This window comes from Triticum dicoccoides, chromosome 5A, assembly GCF_002162155.2.
Source record: "Triticum dicoccoides isolate Atlit2015 ecotype Zavitan chromosome 5A, WEW_v2.0, whole genome shotgun sequence".
Taxonomy (NCBI): Eukaryota; Viridiplantae; Streptophyta; class Magnoliopsida; order Poales; family Poaceae; genus Triticum; species Triticum dicoccoides.
The window spans coordinates 634,243,250-634,261,250 of NC_041388.1; positions in this window are offsets into that span (position 1 = coordinate 634,243,250).

The window sequence follows — 18,001 nt, forward strand, 5'->3', positions numbered from 1 at the left end:
CTAGCATCCATATGATAAGGAGCCCGGGCTGACATGGCTAGTCGTAAACCCAAAGTGGCACAGACTTACAGGGACAGGCATCCATGACCCAGCATCGAACGTGTCGGTCATCAGCGAGTGAATCCAGGCTGTAGCACTGGGCTAGCAGGACTCCGGTGAACCGGGCTGTAGCGGGCTAACAGGACTCCGGTATTCATCGCGTGACATTTCCCCGAAGGGACAGACACAGGAACGAAGAAGGACACATGCCGGCCAGCCTAAGTGTTCCGGAGCAGTAGCAAGCTACCATGGCTCGGTGGAAACACTAGGAGACATTTCCCGGTAAGAGAGGCTACTAAGGATAAACAACTAGATAGTCAGATCCCACACATACCAAGCATTTCAATCATACACACAATATGATCGATATGTGCAAATACAACAAGGCATCACAACATGACTCTACGACACAAGTAAATATTCAATAGGCTCCGAGGAGCGAGATATTACAAACATGGGTCTCATGACCCAACACTCAGAGCATACAATCAAAGCACAAGCGGAAGCTATCATGTCTGGGTACAGACATCTATAAATGAAAAAGGGCTGAGAAGCCTGACTATCTACCAGATCCTGCCGAGGGCACAAGATCGTAGCTGAGGTAACAAGCTAAACGTCGAAGTCCACGCGGAACTACTAGCGAGACCGAAGTCTCTCTGCAAAACATAAAATAGGCAAACATGAGTACAAATGTACCCAGCAAGACTTACATCAGAGCTAACTACATATGCATCATTATCAACAAAGGGGATGGTGGAGTTTGACTGCAGCAAGCCAGCTTTGACTCGGTGGCTATCCTGAACTACGACTGCAAGTAACTCTTTTGAGGTGGCGCACACGAGTCCACATATTTACCATATCAATACACCACTATGGACCCGCTCCCGTCTCCCTACGAGAACGCCATCCATAGCACTCACGCTTATCTTGCGTATTTTAAAGTATCCACTTTCACTTGTCTATGAACTATGCAAGGGGTCCACGTTTCCATATCCGAGGAATCCGGCTATTCGAATAGATAATGATAACCCTGCAGGGGTGTACTTCTTCACACACGCTTTTGCCACTTATCGCCCTGTAAACGTCATGTACCTCGGCAACCTTCAAGCGGAAGCCGGGCGAGGGAGTCGGCCACGACCTGACTAACCGAACAAGTCTCTAGTCCAGGTTTATCGCCTATTCAGGTTCCATCCGCAAGGAGATCCGGCCAGGGTGTCGCTTACGGCCCCAAACGATGTGTGCAGGGTTCCCAAGCCCACCAACCGGGTGCCACTTGGTACACCGTGCCACTGTGCCTAGTCTGTCCCAAGCCCACCTGTACCGGGTGCCACTTGGTAGACTACTAACACTACCTACAAACACCAGAAACTAGTTGCAACTCCTGGACAGAGATCATGTTGATTAATAAGTCGAGAGAGCTAGGAGCACCCGGAGCCCAATGTGTGGTAGTAACTGATCATGGATCACAAACACAGAACTCAGTTCCTGAGGACGGCTGCAATGAGACAACCCACCATGTACTCCTACATGGCCTCTCACCGCTACCTTTACCAAAACGTGTTCACACACTTAGCTCACCCACAGTAGGACATGTTCACACGCCTCTGATTCATCCCCGATGAATCAGACCTGACTCAACTCTAAGCAATAGCAGGCATGACAAACAAACATGAATGAGTAGGCACAGCAGGGCTCAAACAACTCCTACTCATGCTAGTGGGTTTCATCTATTTACTGTGGCAATGACAGGTCATGCAGAGGATAAAGGGGTTCAGCTACCGCAGCAAGTAACAAATGAATCGTTGTTGTCCTAATGCAGTAAAAGAGAGCAGGAGCGAGAGAGTGGGATTTTATCGGAATGAACAAGGGGGTTTTGCTTGCCTGGCACTTCTGAAGATAATATAGCTCTTCATCGGTGTCATCGATCACATCGTCGGTACACGTCTATCGAGAGGGGACAATTACCGGCAAATACAGAAAAACACGATCAATGCAATGCACAATATGATGCATGCTATGACATGGCAATATGAATGTGTTTTGGGCTAATGCACCTAAAACCAGATTAAATGAAGTTGGTTTGAATCCAAGATTCAAATTCAAACTCCATATGTGGTTATTTAAATGTCATTCACTTCATTTGTCCTAAACAGTAGTGATAATTTGCTCTAACATGCATGAAAATGGTACAGATGGATTCCTCGAATTTTTCTGATAATTTTTCATATATAAATTATTTAATTTGGAGTTACGGTTGAATTTCTATGATTTTTAGAAGTTTATACAGTTTTCTGGAATTTCCTGAATAATATTAAATCCAGAAATGATTATGACGTCAGCACCACGTCACAGTGACGTCAGCAGGTCAAAGGCGTCGACCAGGTCAAACCTGACGTGTGGGGGCCACACGTCAGTGACACAGGTTAGACAGGGGGGGGGTTAGTTTAATTTAATTAAAGATTAGGGCACTAGGGCCCACATGTCAGTGGCTCTGGGGTTAGATTAGGTGGCGATTAGCTTAAGCTAATCACCTGATGGCGGGGGCCCACCTGTCATGGACCCAGGGGAGGTCAAACCCCTGGTCAACAGGGCCTAACCCGCCGGCGGCTTGACGCCGGCGAGGCCGAGACGGCGGGGGCCTTCGGTTTCTTGCTCCGGCGAGCAAACGCCGCGCGGAGAGGCTCTGTGGGTTCCTGGCGCTCGTGCGCATCCGAAGGAGGCGACGGAAGGACGCGGGGTGGTCAGCACTCGCCGGAGCGGAGCTTGCGGCGGAGGCCGGAGTTCGGTGGTTGCGGCTGGGAGGGCTAGAGCTCGCGGGCGAGGGAGCTGAGCAGCGCAGCGGCATCTACACAGCACATGGAAGAAGTCTGCGAGCTCGGTTTGGTCGTCGGGGCTTGCTAGCGCTGGCAGTGACGAGCGCGGCAGCGAGAAGCTCTCGGCCGCGACGGCATCGGTGTTAGAGGAAGAAAACGGGCCAGGGAAGAGGGGGAAACAGCACAGGAGCTCACAGCAGGTGCAGCGGTGGCCTCGGCGAGCTCGGGGAGGCACCGGAGCCGACGAATTTGACGAAGATGGCCGGCGGTCCCGAGGTTGAAGAAGACATCGAGGGCGGTGTTGCGGCACGTCCGGGGCCTCGTGGCTCGTTGAGGAGGTAGAGGGAGGACCGGCGGAGCTTCCTGGGGCATCGGTGAGCCGTGGGGTGGCCGGTAGCCACGGTGGCTTTCGTCGGTGGCGGCGGCTCCGTTCGGGTGAGGAGAAACAAAGGAGGGGGAGAGTGTTCGGGGAAGAGAGAGGGAGCAGCGAGGGAGGAAGAGGGGCGAGGGGACACGAGGCGCCCTCGTGGCGTCGCTAGGGAGACCGGGGGAAGCAGGAGGTGGCCAGGGGAAGCAGGAGGTGGCGCGCGCGGCGGCGTCGCGGTGTCTGTCCTCCTGGCAGGGAGGAAGACGACAGGGGGGGGGTGGAGATGGTCTGGGCTGGACAGGTAAGCGCCAGGTAAGCTTTGCTCTTTTTTATTTAATTATGTTCTGTTTTCTTTTATTTAATTCTTTTGCCACTGTTTTGAATTAAAAAATAATTCAAACAATGCCAAAACTCCTCTGAATATTTTTATTTTGCTAGATGGACTTTTCCAAAAGCTCATAAAATAATTCAGGGATATTTGAATTATATTCTAATTATATGAATATAATTCAAATTCAAATAGCTAATGAATTAAATCCAAAGTCCCAAAAATAAATCCTTAAAAATGTTCAATATTTTGGTTGGGACCAGAACCCTTACCAAAAATCATCAAACATTTAAGAAGAACATTTTGGAGCAATGAATGAGATTTCTAGGGTTTTTGCCCCTCTTTTATTTAAGTTTTTGAGGCTTCCAAAATTCCTCAGTTCAAATTTCAGAATTTAAACATGATGCACACATGAAGCTAGCCTAGAGCACTACCAGCATCTAGGTATGTGACAGGTAGCACCCAAAGTGTTCCTCCGGCAAACGGGAGTTGCATAATCTCATAGTCATAGGAACATGTATAAGTCATGAAGAAAGCAATAGAAACATACTAGACGATCGGGTGCTAAGCTAATGGAATGGGTCATGTCAATCAAATCATTCAACTAATGATGTGACCTCGTTAATCAAATAACAACTCTTTGTCTATGGTTAGGAAACATAACCATCTTTGGTTAACGAGCTAGTCAAGTAGAGGCATACTAGTGACACTCTGTTTGTCTATGTATTCACACATGTATTATGTTTCTGGTTAATACAATTCTAGCATGAATAATAAACATTTATCATGAAATAAGGAAATAAATAATAACTTTATTATTGCCTCTAGGGCATATTTCCTTTAGAGACGTCGTCCTGGGTTCCATGTTGACCTCCGTCCTGCCATCCTGTCGTTCTTGGTCTTGTTGCACTGATATGGAAACCTTTGCCTGATGCCTCGGGACCCCTCGCCCGCGCTTGCCTCTTTAGCACCAAAGAGGAAACAAGGACACTGCTCGCGCTGGCGCCCGCCTGACCTCAGTCGTCATGGCTGGCATCATAGGAACCTCGCGAGGTGCCCCTTACCTTGATCTCTCCACCCCTCGCGAGCCAGCCTGCTGAGGCCGCCCCTGAGGAGGTCTTGCATCGTCCGCCTCGCGAGGCTTGGCCCCTCGCGAGGGTCTTGAGTGTTTGCTGGTGAAGATGGGCCATACAGGGCCTTAGGTAGAGCCATGCCGTTAGCCGCAGGCAGGCAAGTCTGGGGACCCCCGTTCCCTGGACGCCGACAAAAGCCCCAGGGCCCAAGGCGCGCTTGGACTTGGCTTCGAGGTGAAGACAAGGGGCAAGTGCGGAGAGCCGCGGGCCCCCACAGCCTGCGGCCTTGGTTGATGCATGGTGGTTGATGGGACGTGGGTGTCTTCGCTTCCCCACGCAGCCTCGGCAACTGCCCAACTTGACGAGTCCTTCGCTCGCTTCTTCTTCCTTGCTTCATCGCCAGCCCCGACTCCCATGGCGCCAATTCGGAGGTTCTCGGCTGCGGAGAAGGGAAAAACCCCTCGCGACGAGGCTGGGCCACTTCCGCCGAAGAAGAGGCTGGTGAAGGAAATATGCCCTAGAGGCAATAATAAAGTGATTATTTATATTTACTTATATCATGATAAATGTTTATTATTCATGTTAGAATTGTATTAATCGGAAACTTAGTACATGTGTGGATACATAGACAAAACAATGTGTCACTAGTATGCCTCTACTTGACTAGCTCATTGAATCAAACATGGTTAAGTTTCCTAGCCATAGACATGAGTTGTCACCTGATTAATGGGATCACATCATTAGAGAATGATGTGATTGACTTGACCCATTCCGTTAGCTTAGCACTTGATCGTTTAGTATATTACTATTGCTTTCTTCATGACTTATACATGTTCCTATGACTATGAGATTATGCAACTCCCGAATACCGGAGGAACACTTTGTGTGCTACCAAACATCACAACGTAACTGGGTGATTATAAAGGTGCTCTACAGGTGTCTCCGACGGTACTTGTTGAGTTGGCATAGATCAAGATTAGGATTTGTCACTCCAAATGTCGAAGAGGTATCTCTGGGCCCTCTCGGTAATGCACATCACTATAAGCCTTGCAAGCATTGCAACCAATGAGTTAGTTGCGGGATGATGCATGACAGAACAAGTAAAGAGACTTGCCGATAACGAGATTGAACTAGGTATTGAGATACCGATGATCGAATCTCGGGCAAGCAACATACCGATGACAAAGGGAACAACGTATAGTGTTGTGCGGTTTGACCGATAAAGATCTTCATAGAATATGTAGGAACCAATATGAGCATCCATGTTCCACTATTGGTTATTGACCAGAGACGTGTCTCGGTCATGTCTACATAGTTCTCGAACCCGTAGGTTTGCACGCTTAAAGTTCTGTGATGATCGATATTATGATTTTTTATGTTTTGATGTACCAAAGGTAGTTTAGAGTCCCGGATATCATCACGGACATGACGAGGTGTCTCAAAATGGTCGAGACGTAAAGATCGATATATTGGACGACTATATTCGGACACCGGAAGTGTTCCGGGTGGTTTTGAAGAAAGCCGGAGTGCCGGAGGGTTACCGGAACCCCTCTCGGGAGAAATAATGGGCCTTAGTGGACAGAGAGAGAGGGCTGGCCTAGGGCAGGCCATGCGCCCCTTCCCCTATGGTTCGAATTGGACCAGGAGAGGGGGGGTGGCGCCCCCCCTTTCCTTCTCCCTCTCCCCCTTCCTTTTCCCCTCCTAGTAGGAGTAGGAAAGAGGGGAGTCCTGCTCCTACTAGGTGGAGGACTCCTCCTCCTGGCGCAAGCTACAGGGCCGGCCGGCCTCCCCCTTGCTCCTTTATATATGGGGGCAGGGGGCACCTCTAGACACACAAGTTGATCATTGATCTCTCCCAGCCGTGTTCGGTGCCCCCTCCACCATAATCCACCTCGGTCATATCATAGCAGTGCTTAGGCGAAGCCCTGCGTCAGTAACTTCATCAACATCGTTATCACGCCGTCGTGCCGACGAAACTCTCCTTCGAGCTCTACTAGGTCGTGAGTTTGCGGGACGACACCGAGCTGAACGTGTGCAGATTGCGGAGGTGTCGTGCGTTCGGTACTTGATCGGTTGGATCGCGAAGACGTTCGACTACATCAACCGCGTCAACTGACGCTTCCGCTTTCGGTCCATGAGGGTACGTAGATGTCACTCTCCCCTCTCGTTGCTATGCATCACCATGATCTTGCGTGTACGTAGGATTTTTTTTGAAATTACTGTGTTACACAACAGTGGTATCAGAGCCAGGTTATGCATAGATGTTTATGCACGAGTAGAACACAAGTGAGTTGTGGGCGATACAAGTCATACTGCTTACCAGCATGTCATACTTTGATTCGGCAGTATTGTTGGATGAAGCGGCCCGGACCGACATTATGCGTACGCTTACGCGAGATTGGTTCTACCACGGTGCTTCGCACATAGGTGGCTAGTGGGTGTCAGTTTCTCCAACTTTAGTTGAATCAAGTGTGGCTACGCCCGGTCCTTGTTGAAGGTTAAAACAACACATACTTGACAACATATCATTGTGGTTTTGATGCGTAGGTAAGAACGGTTCTTGCTTAGCCCGTAGCAGCCACATAAAACTTGCAACAAACAAAGTAGAGGACGTCTAACTTGTTTTGTAACAGTTATCGGCAACCGGCAGGAGCCATATGGTTGTCGCTTTACTGTATGCAATGCAATCGCCCTGTAATTGCTTTACTTTATCACTAAGCGGTAGCGATAGTCGTAGAAGCAATAGTTGGCGAGACGACAACGATGCTACGATGGAGATCAAGGTGTCGCACCGGTGACGATGGTGATCATGACGGTGCTATGGAGATGGAGATCGAAGGCACAAGATGATGATGGCCATATCATATCACTTATATTGATTGCACGTGATGTTTATCCTTTGTGCATCTTATTTTGCTTAGACGACAGTTGCATTATAAGATGATCTCAAACTAAATTTCAAGGTACAAGTGTTCTCCCTGAGTATGCACCGTTGCAAGAGTTCATCGTGCCGAGACACCACGTGATAATCGGGTGTGATAAGCTCTACGTTCACATACAACGGGTGCAAGCCAGTTTTGCACAGGTAGAATACTCGGGTTAAACTTGACGAGCCTAGCATATGCAGATATGAACTCGGAACACTGAGACCGAAAGGTCGAGCGTGAATCATATAGTAGATATGATCTACATACACTAGTAGAAAACGGACCATTAGTACCGGTTTGTATGGGCCTTTAGTGCCGGTTATGGAACCGGCACTAAAGTTTCGGCACTAAAGGCCCCCCCCCCTTTAGTACCGGTTCGGCACGAACCGGCACTAAAGTGCCACCACGTGGCATGAGCTCGCGCCTGGTACGGCGGACCTTTAGTACCGGTTGGTGTTACCAACCGGTACTAAAGGTTTTTTTTGAATTTTCTTTTTGAAAATTTTGGAAAAAAAAATTGATTTTTTTATTTTTAATTTTTCTGAATTATTTGATGATTTAGTCTGTAATCACCTCTCTTAACTGCTCAAGTGTGGATCACTCATTCCAAATCATCTAACTTCCCGACCGGTCACCCATCCCTCTCACTACTCCAGCCCGAGCACGCTTAACTTTCAGGTTCTATTCTCCTTCGTTTCCGAGTCTGCACTTGTTATTTTCCTGACAATAGTAAGATGTCAATCCTATTAACCCTCAGGAGTTTAGCTTGAGCATGAAGTCACACATTTCACCGTTTGAGTTTGAAACTATTATTCTAAAAAAACAGTAATTATTTAGTAACGCTAATATTTCTTGAATAAGTTTGACCATAGTTTGACCACAGTTTGACCATAGTTTGACCAGATTTGACCAAAATTCAAAAAATTGAAATAATTATTTAGTAACACTAATATTCTTGAATAATTATGTAGTAACACTAATATTTCTTGAATAAGTAGTTTGACCATAGTTTGACCACAGTTTGACCAGATTTGAACAAAATTCAAAAAAACTGAGATACTTATTTAGTAACACTAATATTATTGCGTAATTATTTAGTAACACTCTATATTTCTTGAATCAGTTGTTTGACCGGTTTGACAAGATTTAACCAAAATTGAAAAAAAACATAAATTAGAGCATATCTTTTTTTCCTTTTACAATTTGTCATTTCAAAAATTGTCGTAAACCCTAAACCCGAGACTTAAAACGTCGGAAACTCTATGCTTAACAGTAAAAACTAAGGGTTTAGACCATAAAACCTAACCCTAAACGCTGAATTCTAAACCCTAGCACAAAACGCTAAAAACGTCCAAAAAACATCTAAAATGCCCAAAAACTCTATTTTCCCTTTGGAATTTTGTGATTTTAAAAAATTGTCAAAACGGAAAACTGATTTTTCAGTGGATCAATCTTTTTGTTCTGCAAATTTTGATATATTATATGTATTTTTCTGAATTAGGATGATTTAGTTATGATTTTTTCAAGTTTGAAAATTGCCCTATAGTGCCGGTTTGTGTCTCCAACCAGTACTATAGGTCAGACCCCTTTAGTACCGGTTCATGGCACGAACCGGTACTAAAGGTCTAACCTTTAGTACCGGTTCGTGCCACGAACCGGTACTAAAGGTGATCGTGGGGCCCCGGCCTGCCGCCAGCCTGCCACCACCCCTTTAGTACCGGTTCGTGCCACGAACCGGTACTAAAGGTTCAACACGAACCGGCATTAATGCAAATCCGTTCGAACCGGCACTAATGGTACCATTAGTACCGGCTCAAATACAAACCGGCACTAATGTGCTTCACGTTTGACCCTTTTTCTACTAGTGACAGTGATGTTCACCATTGAAAACTACTCCATCTCACGTGATGATCGGACATGGTTTAGTTGATATGGATCACGTGATCACTTATATGATTAGATGGATGTCTATCTAAGTGGGAGTTCTTAAGTAATCTGATTAATTGAACTTAAATTTATCATGAACTTAGTACCTAATAGTATTTTGCATGTCTATGTTGTTGTAGATAGATGGCCAGTGCTGTTGTGTCGTTGAATTTTAATGCATTCCTTGAGAAAGATAAGTTGAAAGATGATGGTAGCAACTACACGGACTGGTTCCGTAACTTGAGGATTATCCTCATTGCTGCATAGAAGAATTACATCCTGGAAGCACCGCTGGGTGCCAAAGATGTTATGAATGTCTGGCAAAGCAAAGCTGATGACTACTCGATAGTTCAGTGTGCCATGCTTTACGGCTTAGAATCGGGACTTCAACGATGTTTTGAACGTCATGGAGCATATGAGATGTTCCAGGAGTTGAAGTTAAAATTTCAAGCAAATGCCCGGATTGAGAGATATGAAGTCTCCAATAAGTTCTATAGCCGCAAGATGGAGGAGACTAGTTCTGTCAGTGAACATATACTCAAAATGTCTGGGTATAATAATCACTTGATTCAACTGGGAGTTAATCTTCCTGATGATAGTGTCATTGACAGAATTCTTCAATCACTGCCACCAAGCTACAAGAGCTTCGTGATGAACTATAATATGCAAGGAATGGATAAGACAATTCCTTAGCTCGCTAAAGGCTGCGGAGGTAGAAATAAAGAAAGAGCATCAAGTGTTGATGGTCAACAAGACCACCAGTTTCAAGAAAAAGGTTAAAGGGAAGAAGAAGGGGAACTTCAAGAAGAACGGAAAAAAAGTTGCTACTCTGGAGAAGAAACCCAAATCTGGACCTAAACCTGAGACTGAGTGCTTTTACTGCAAAGGGACTGGTCACTGGAAGCGGAACTGCCCCAAGTATTTGACGGATAAGAAGGATGGCAAGGTGAACAAAGGTATATGTGATATACATGTTATTGATGTGTACCTTACTAATGCTTGCAGTAGTGCCTGGGTATTTGATACTGGTTCTGTTGCTAATATTTGCAACTCGAAACAGGGACTAGAGATTAAGCGAAGATTGGCTAAGGATGAGGTGACGATACGCGTGGGAAATGGTTCCAAAATTGATGTGATTGCGGTCGGCACGCTACCACTACATCTACCCTTGGGGATTAGTATTAGACCTGAATAATTGTTATTTGGTGCCACCGTTAAGCATGAACATTATATCCGGATCTTGTTTGATGCGAGACGATTATTCATTTAAATCAAAGAGTAATATCTTTTATGGTCATGCACTCTTGAAGAGTGGTCTGTTCATATTGAATCTCGATAGTGATGATACACATATTCTTAATATTGAAGCTAAAAGATGCAGAGTTGATAATGATAGTGCAACTTATTTGTGGCACTGCCGTTTGGTTCATATTGGTGTAAAGCGCATGAAGAAACTCCATACTGATGGACTTTTGGAATCACTTGATTATGAATCACTTGGTACTTGCGAACCGTGCCTCATGGGCAAGATGACTAAAATGTCGTTCTCTGGAACTATGGAGCGAGCAACTGATTTGTTGGAAATCATACATACTGATGTATGTGGTCCAATGAATGTTGAGGCTTGCGGCGGCTGTCGTTATTTTCTCACCTTCACAGATAATTTGAGCAGATATGGGTATATCTACTTGATGAAGCATAAGTCTGAAACATTTGAAAAGTTCAAAGAATTTCATAGTGAAGTGGAAAATCATCGTAACAAGAAAATAGAGTTTCTATGATCTGATCATGGAGGAGAATATTTGAGGAATAGTTTCGCAACTCACGCCAACCGGAACACCACAGCGTAATGGTGTGTCTGAACATCGTAATCATACTTTACTAGATATGGTGCGATCTATGATGTCTCTTACTGATTTACCGCTATCATTTTGGGGTTATGCTTTAGAGATGACTACATTCACGTTAAATAGGGCACCATCGAAATCGGTTGAGACGACTCCTTATGAACTGTGGTTTCGCAAGAAACCAAAGTTGTCGTTTCTTAAAGTTTGGGGCTGCGATGCTTATGTGAAAAAGCTTCAACCTGATAAGTGGAATAGTTTCATAACTCACACCACCCGGAACACCATAGCATAATGGTGTGTCCAAACATCGTAATCGTACTTTACTAGATATGGTGCGATCTATGATGTCTCTTACTGATTTACCGCTATCTTCATTGAAGCCTGGTTCGGGGGCTACTGAGGGAGTCCTGGATTAGGGGGTGTTCGGGTAACCGGACTATACCTTCAGCCGGACTCCTGGACTATGAAGATACAAGATTGAAGACTTCGTCCCGTGTCTGGATGGGACTTTCCTTGGCGTGGAAGGCAAGCTTGGCAATGCGGATATTCAAGATCTCCTACCATTGTAACCGACTCTGTGTAACCCTAACCCTATCCGGTGTCTATATAAACCGGAGGGTTGTAGTCCGTAGGGGATCAACTCCATACACAACAATCATACCATAGGCTAGCTTCTAGGGTTTAGCCTCCTTGATCTCGTGGTAGATCTACTCTTGTACTACCCATATCATCAATATTAATCAAGCAGGAGTAGGGTATTACCCCCATCGAGAGGGCCTGAACCTGGGTAAAACAAAGTGTCCCCTGTCTCCTGTTACCATCCAGCCTAGACGCATAGTTCGGGACCCCCTACTCGAGGTCCGCCGGTTTTGACACCGACAGGCACCAAATAACAATTATTTAGGTCTAAAACTAATCCCGAAGGTAGATGTAGAGGTCGCGTGCCGACCGCGATCACATCGACTTTGGAACCATTTCCCACGCGCATCGTCACCTTGTCCTTAGCCAATCTTCGCTTAATCTGTAGTCCCTGTTTCGAGTTGCAAATATTAGCAACAGAACCAGTATCAAATACACAGGTGCTACTGTGAGCATTAGTAAGGTACACATCAATAACATGTATATCACATATACCTTTGTTTACCTTGCCATCCTTCTTATCCGCCAAATACTTGGGGCAGTTCTTCTTCCAGTGACTAGTCTTCTTGTAGTAGGAGCACTCAGTTTCAGGTTTAGGTCCAGATTTGGGTTTCTTCTCCTGAGCAGCAACTTGCTTGCTGTTCTTCTTGAAGTTCCCCTTCTTCTTCCCTTTGCCCTTTTTCTTGAAACTAGTGGTCTTGTTGACAATCAACACTTGATGCTACTTCTTGATTTCTACCTCCGCAGCTTTTAGCATTGCGAAGAGCTCGGGAATTGTCTTATCCATCCCTTGCATGTTATAGTTCATCACAAAGCTCTTGTAACTTGGTGGCAGTGATTGGAGAATTCTTTCAAAGACGCAATCATCCGGAAGATTAACTCCCAGTTGAATCAAGTGATTATTATACCCAGACATTTTGAGTATATGCTCACTGACAGAATTGTTCTCCTCCATCTTGCAGCTATAGAACTTATTGGAGACTTCATATATCTCAATCCGGGCATTTGCTTGAAATATTAACTTCAACTCCTGGAACATCTCATATGCTCCATGACATTCAAAACATCGTTGAAGTCCCGGTTCTAAGCCGTAAAGCATGGCACATTGAACTATCGAGTAGTCATCAGCTTTGCTCTGCCAGACGTTCTTAACGTCGTCAGTTGCATCAGCAGCAGGCCTAGCACCCAGCGGTGCTTCCAGGACGTAATTCTTCTGTGCAGCAATGAGGATAATCCTCAAGTTACGGACCCAGTCCGTGTAATTGCTACCATCATCTTTCAACTTTGCTTTCTCAAGGAACGCATTAAAATTCAACGGAACAACAGCACAGGCCATCTATCTACAATCAAACATAAACAAGCAAGATACTATCAGGTACTAAGTTCATGATAAATTTAAGTTCAATTAATCATATTACTAAAGAACTCCCACTTAGATAGATATCCCTCTAATCCTCTAAGTGATCACGTGATCCAAATCAACTAAACCATGTCCGATCATCACGTGAGATGGAGTAGTTTCAATGGTGAACATCACTATGTTGATCCTATCTACTTTATGATTCACGCTCGACCTTTCGGTCTCCGTGTTCCGAGGCCATATCTGTTATATGCTAGGCTCGTCAAGTTAAACCTGAGTATTCTGCGTGTGCAACTGTTTTGCACCCGTTGTATTTGAATGTAGAGCCTATCACACCCGATCATCACGTGGTGTCCCAGCACGAAGAACTTTTGCAACGGTGCATACTCAGGGAGAACACTTATACTTTGATAATTTAGTGAGGGATCATCTTATAATGCTACCATCAATCAAAGCAAGATAAGATGCATAAAGGATAAATAGCACATGCAATCAATATAAATGATATGATATGGCCATCATCATCTTGTGCTTGTGATCTCCATCTTCGAAGCACCGTCAAGATCACCATCGTCACCGGCGCGACACCTTGATCTCCATCGTAGCATCATTGTCGTCTCGCCAATCTTATGCTTCGACGACTATCGCTACCGCTTAGTGATAAAGTAAAGCATTACAGGGCGATTGCATTGCATACAACAAAGCGACAACCATATGGCTCCTGCCAGTTGCCGATTACTCGGTTACAAAACATGATCATCTCATACAATAAATTTTAGCATCATGTCTTGACCATATCACATCACAACATGCCCTGCAAAAACAAGTTAGACGTCCTCTACTTTGTTGTTCCAAGTTTTACGTGGTTGCTACGGTCTTAGCAAGAACCAATCCTACCTACGCATCAAAACCACAATGATAGTTTGTCAAGTTGGTGTTGTTTTAACCTTCGCAAGGACCGGGCGTAGCCACACTCGGTACAACTAAATTTGGAGAAACTGACACCCGCCAGCCACCTGTGTGCAAAGCACGTCGGTAGAACCAGTCTCGTGTAATCGTACGCGTAATGTCGGTCCGGGCCGCTTCATCCAGCAATACTGCCGAACCAAAGTATGACATGCTAGTAAGCAGTATGACATATATCGCCCACAACTCACTTGTGTTCTACTCGTGCAAATAACATCAACACATAAAACCTAGGCTCGGATGCCACAGTTGGGGAACGTAGTAATTTCAAAAAAATCCTACGCACACGCATGATCATGGTGGTGCATAGCAACGAGAGGGAGAGTGTTGTCCATGTACCCTCGTAAACCGAAAGCGGAAGCGTTATAACAACGCGGTTGATGTAGTCGTACATCTTCATGGCCCGACCGATCAAGCACAGAAACTACGGAACCTCTGAGTTCTAGCACACATTCAGCTCGATGACGATCCCCGGACTTCGATCTAGCAAAGTGTCGGGGAAGAGTTCCATCAGCACGGCGGCGTGGTGACGATCTTGATGTTCTACCGTCGCAGGGCTTCGCCTAAGCACCGCTACAATATTATCGAGGATTATGGTGGAGGGGGGCACCGCACACGGCTAAGAGATCTCAAGGATCAATTGTTGTGTCTAGAGGTGCCCCTGCCCCCGTATATAAAGGAGCAAGGGGGAGGGGGCAGCCGGCCAGGAGGAGGCGCGCTAGGGAGGAGTCCTACTCCTACCGGGAGTAGGACTCCCTCCTTTCCTTGTCCAACTAGGAGAGGGGGAAGGAAGGGAGAGAGAAGAGGAAGGAAAGGGGGGGCGCCGCCCCCCCTCCTTGTCCAATTCGGACTAGAGGGGGAGGGGGTGCGCGGCCTTCCCTGGCCGCCTCTCCTCTGCTCCACTTTGGGCCCATGAGGACCATTAACCCCCCGGGGGTTCCGGTAACCCTCTGATACTCCGGTTTTATCCGAAACTTCTCCGGAACACTTCTGGTGTCCGAATATAGCCGTCCATTATATCAATCTTTATGTCTCGACCATTTCGAGACTCCTCGTCATGTCCGTGATCACATCCGGGACTCCGAACAACCTTCGGTACATCAAAATATATAAAATCATAATGAAACTATCATCGTAACGTTAAGCGTGCGGACCCTACGGGTTCGAGAACAATGTAGACATGACCGAGACACGTCTCCGCTCAATAACCAATAGCGGAACCTGGATGTTCATATTGGCTCCTACATATTCTACGAAGATCTTTATCGGTCAGACCGCATAACAACATACGTTGTTCCCTTTGTCATCGGTATGTTACTTGCCCGAGATTCGATCGTCGGTATCTCAATACCTAGTTCAATCTCATTACCGGCAAGTCTCTTTACTCGTTCTATAATACAGCATCTCACAACTAACTCATTAGTTGCAATGCTTGCAAGGCTTATGTGATGTGCATTACCGAGAGGGCCCAGAGATACTTCTCTGACAATCGGAGTGACAAATCCTAATCTCGAAATACGCCAACCCAACATGTACCTTTGGAGATACCTGTAGAGCTCCTTTATAATCACCCAGTTACGTTGTGACGTTTGGTAGCACACAAAGTGTTCCTCTGACAAACGGGAGTTGCATAATCTCATAGTCATAGGAACATGTATAAGTCATGAAGAAAGCAATAGCAGCATACTAAATGTAGCGACCAGACCTCAAACAGTCTGATCTCTGTGCTCCGGTGTCATCCCTGGATCAGTAATGCTGACACCACACAGTACATCAAAGGATTTATAGTAGAGTGGCAATCACACACTTATTACATCATTGTCTCAAAGAGAACTTACTACAATAAAAATGGCTTAAGGCCATCTAGTGTCGATAACAGCGGAGGACTTGGAAGATAAATGGGTCCATCAACACCAGCGGCATCACTGAGTATAGAACCACGACCTAAAACACCTCAATCGTCGTCTGAAAAGTCTGCAACATTAACATTGCAGCCCGAAAACGGGTCAGCACATGGAATATGCTGGCAAAGTAACACATAGAGAGTAATGGAATGAAACAGCTATACTATATGCATATATGGCTGGTGGAAAGCTCTATGGTTACAGTTTTGTGTAAAGCCAATTTTTCCCTACTGCAAAGGAATAAATTTATTTAACTAACATGGTGGTTGTGAAACACCAAGAATGGTTGATAGCATTCTCAATCCCAATTAAAAATAATTAAAACCCAACAACATTAATTAGAAGTAACATGTTGAGATTCACATGATATTCAAGTACTAGATACTCAAGTTGTCCATAACCGGGGACACGGCTAATCATGATTAGTTTATACACTCTGCAGAGGTTGCGCACTTTTCCCGACATGACTCGATCGCCTCAGTTTGTTTTCTCGCACTACATGGTGTTTGAGAAACGGATGACCGAGACATAGTCTTTCAGAAGCGCTAGCACCTTACATGTGGGGTAGACCGTACCACCTACAACCCCTACATCTGCTAGTCCACCCCGTAAGAGTTCGCACAACTTAGTCAACTATGCCAGAGCCCATAGTAGCATGTGGCTGCACACGGAAGTTTCTAGCATGAATTATCTTATGATCCCTTTGAGCCTGGGTGGCAGTCCGAAAAAAACAGGCAAGTCCTGATAGACATCAGGTGCCTCAATCCACCCAGATGTGTGTTTAAGTTGCCACCTTAGATAAACCATTAAAATTATCAACTCGCATCTGTCATGGATATCACTCACCCAATCCACGTCTACTAGCATAGCATGGCATAATAAGCAAACGTAGAAGTAACTCCCAAGGGTTTGATAATAATACAGGTAATAGGTACTACCTCATCTACTTCCCATCCGACAAATTAATTAGATCCTAATCATGCAATGTGTGAGGATTGATCTAATGCAATAAAACTGGGTTGTAGAAAAGGTATGATCAAAGTGTTACTTGCCTTGCTGATGATCCGCGAGACCTAGGGTTTCGAAGTAACAGGCGGCGCAATCCGGGTAATCTATCGCAGAAAAACAACAAGCACACAATCAGTACTCATCTAATGCACAGGTAAAACTCGAACAAGAGAACGAACCAGAAGTTCAACTTAAGAACTCTGGTTGCAAAGAAAGAAAATAACCGAACAGACGAAGGAAAACAAACGGCGGAAGAAAACAACTCGGTTCTAGCAAGTTGAAACTAGATCAAATTTTACCGGGGCAAAAACTTGTTTAAGTTGATTAGACGGAATGGCGGTTTCGAAACGAAACTCCAGGCGCTTGAATCACCTGATTCCGATAATTGAGCGAGAAGAAAGACTAGAACGAAGATCGGATCTGAGATCACGATCACGGAATAAATCCGACAGAAAGAAAACGGAGAACGGTTGAACGAACGGACGTTCGTTAACCTAGAAGAATCCGGTGATCACGTTCGTTAGGACGAACGGTCCAACGAACGGTCCAACGGCAACTAAATCGGAAGAGAAAAGGAATCCGATCTAGGGTTTCGGAAAAGAAAACCGAACGAAAAACCAGAACGGTTTAGAGAAGAATCGGAACGAAAATGAATCGGAAGAGAAGAAAAGAATCGGAACGATTAGAAGAAAACGATCCGAGGAAAAGAGACGTGGGGCAACCTCCGGCGAGGTCTCCGGCGAGGCGGCGTAAGGCGGCGGCGGCGACGTAGGGCGGCGGCGGCGGCGGCGACGTAGGGCGGCG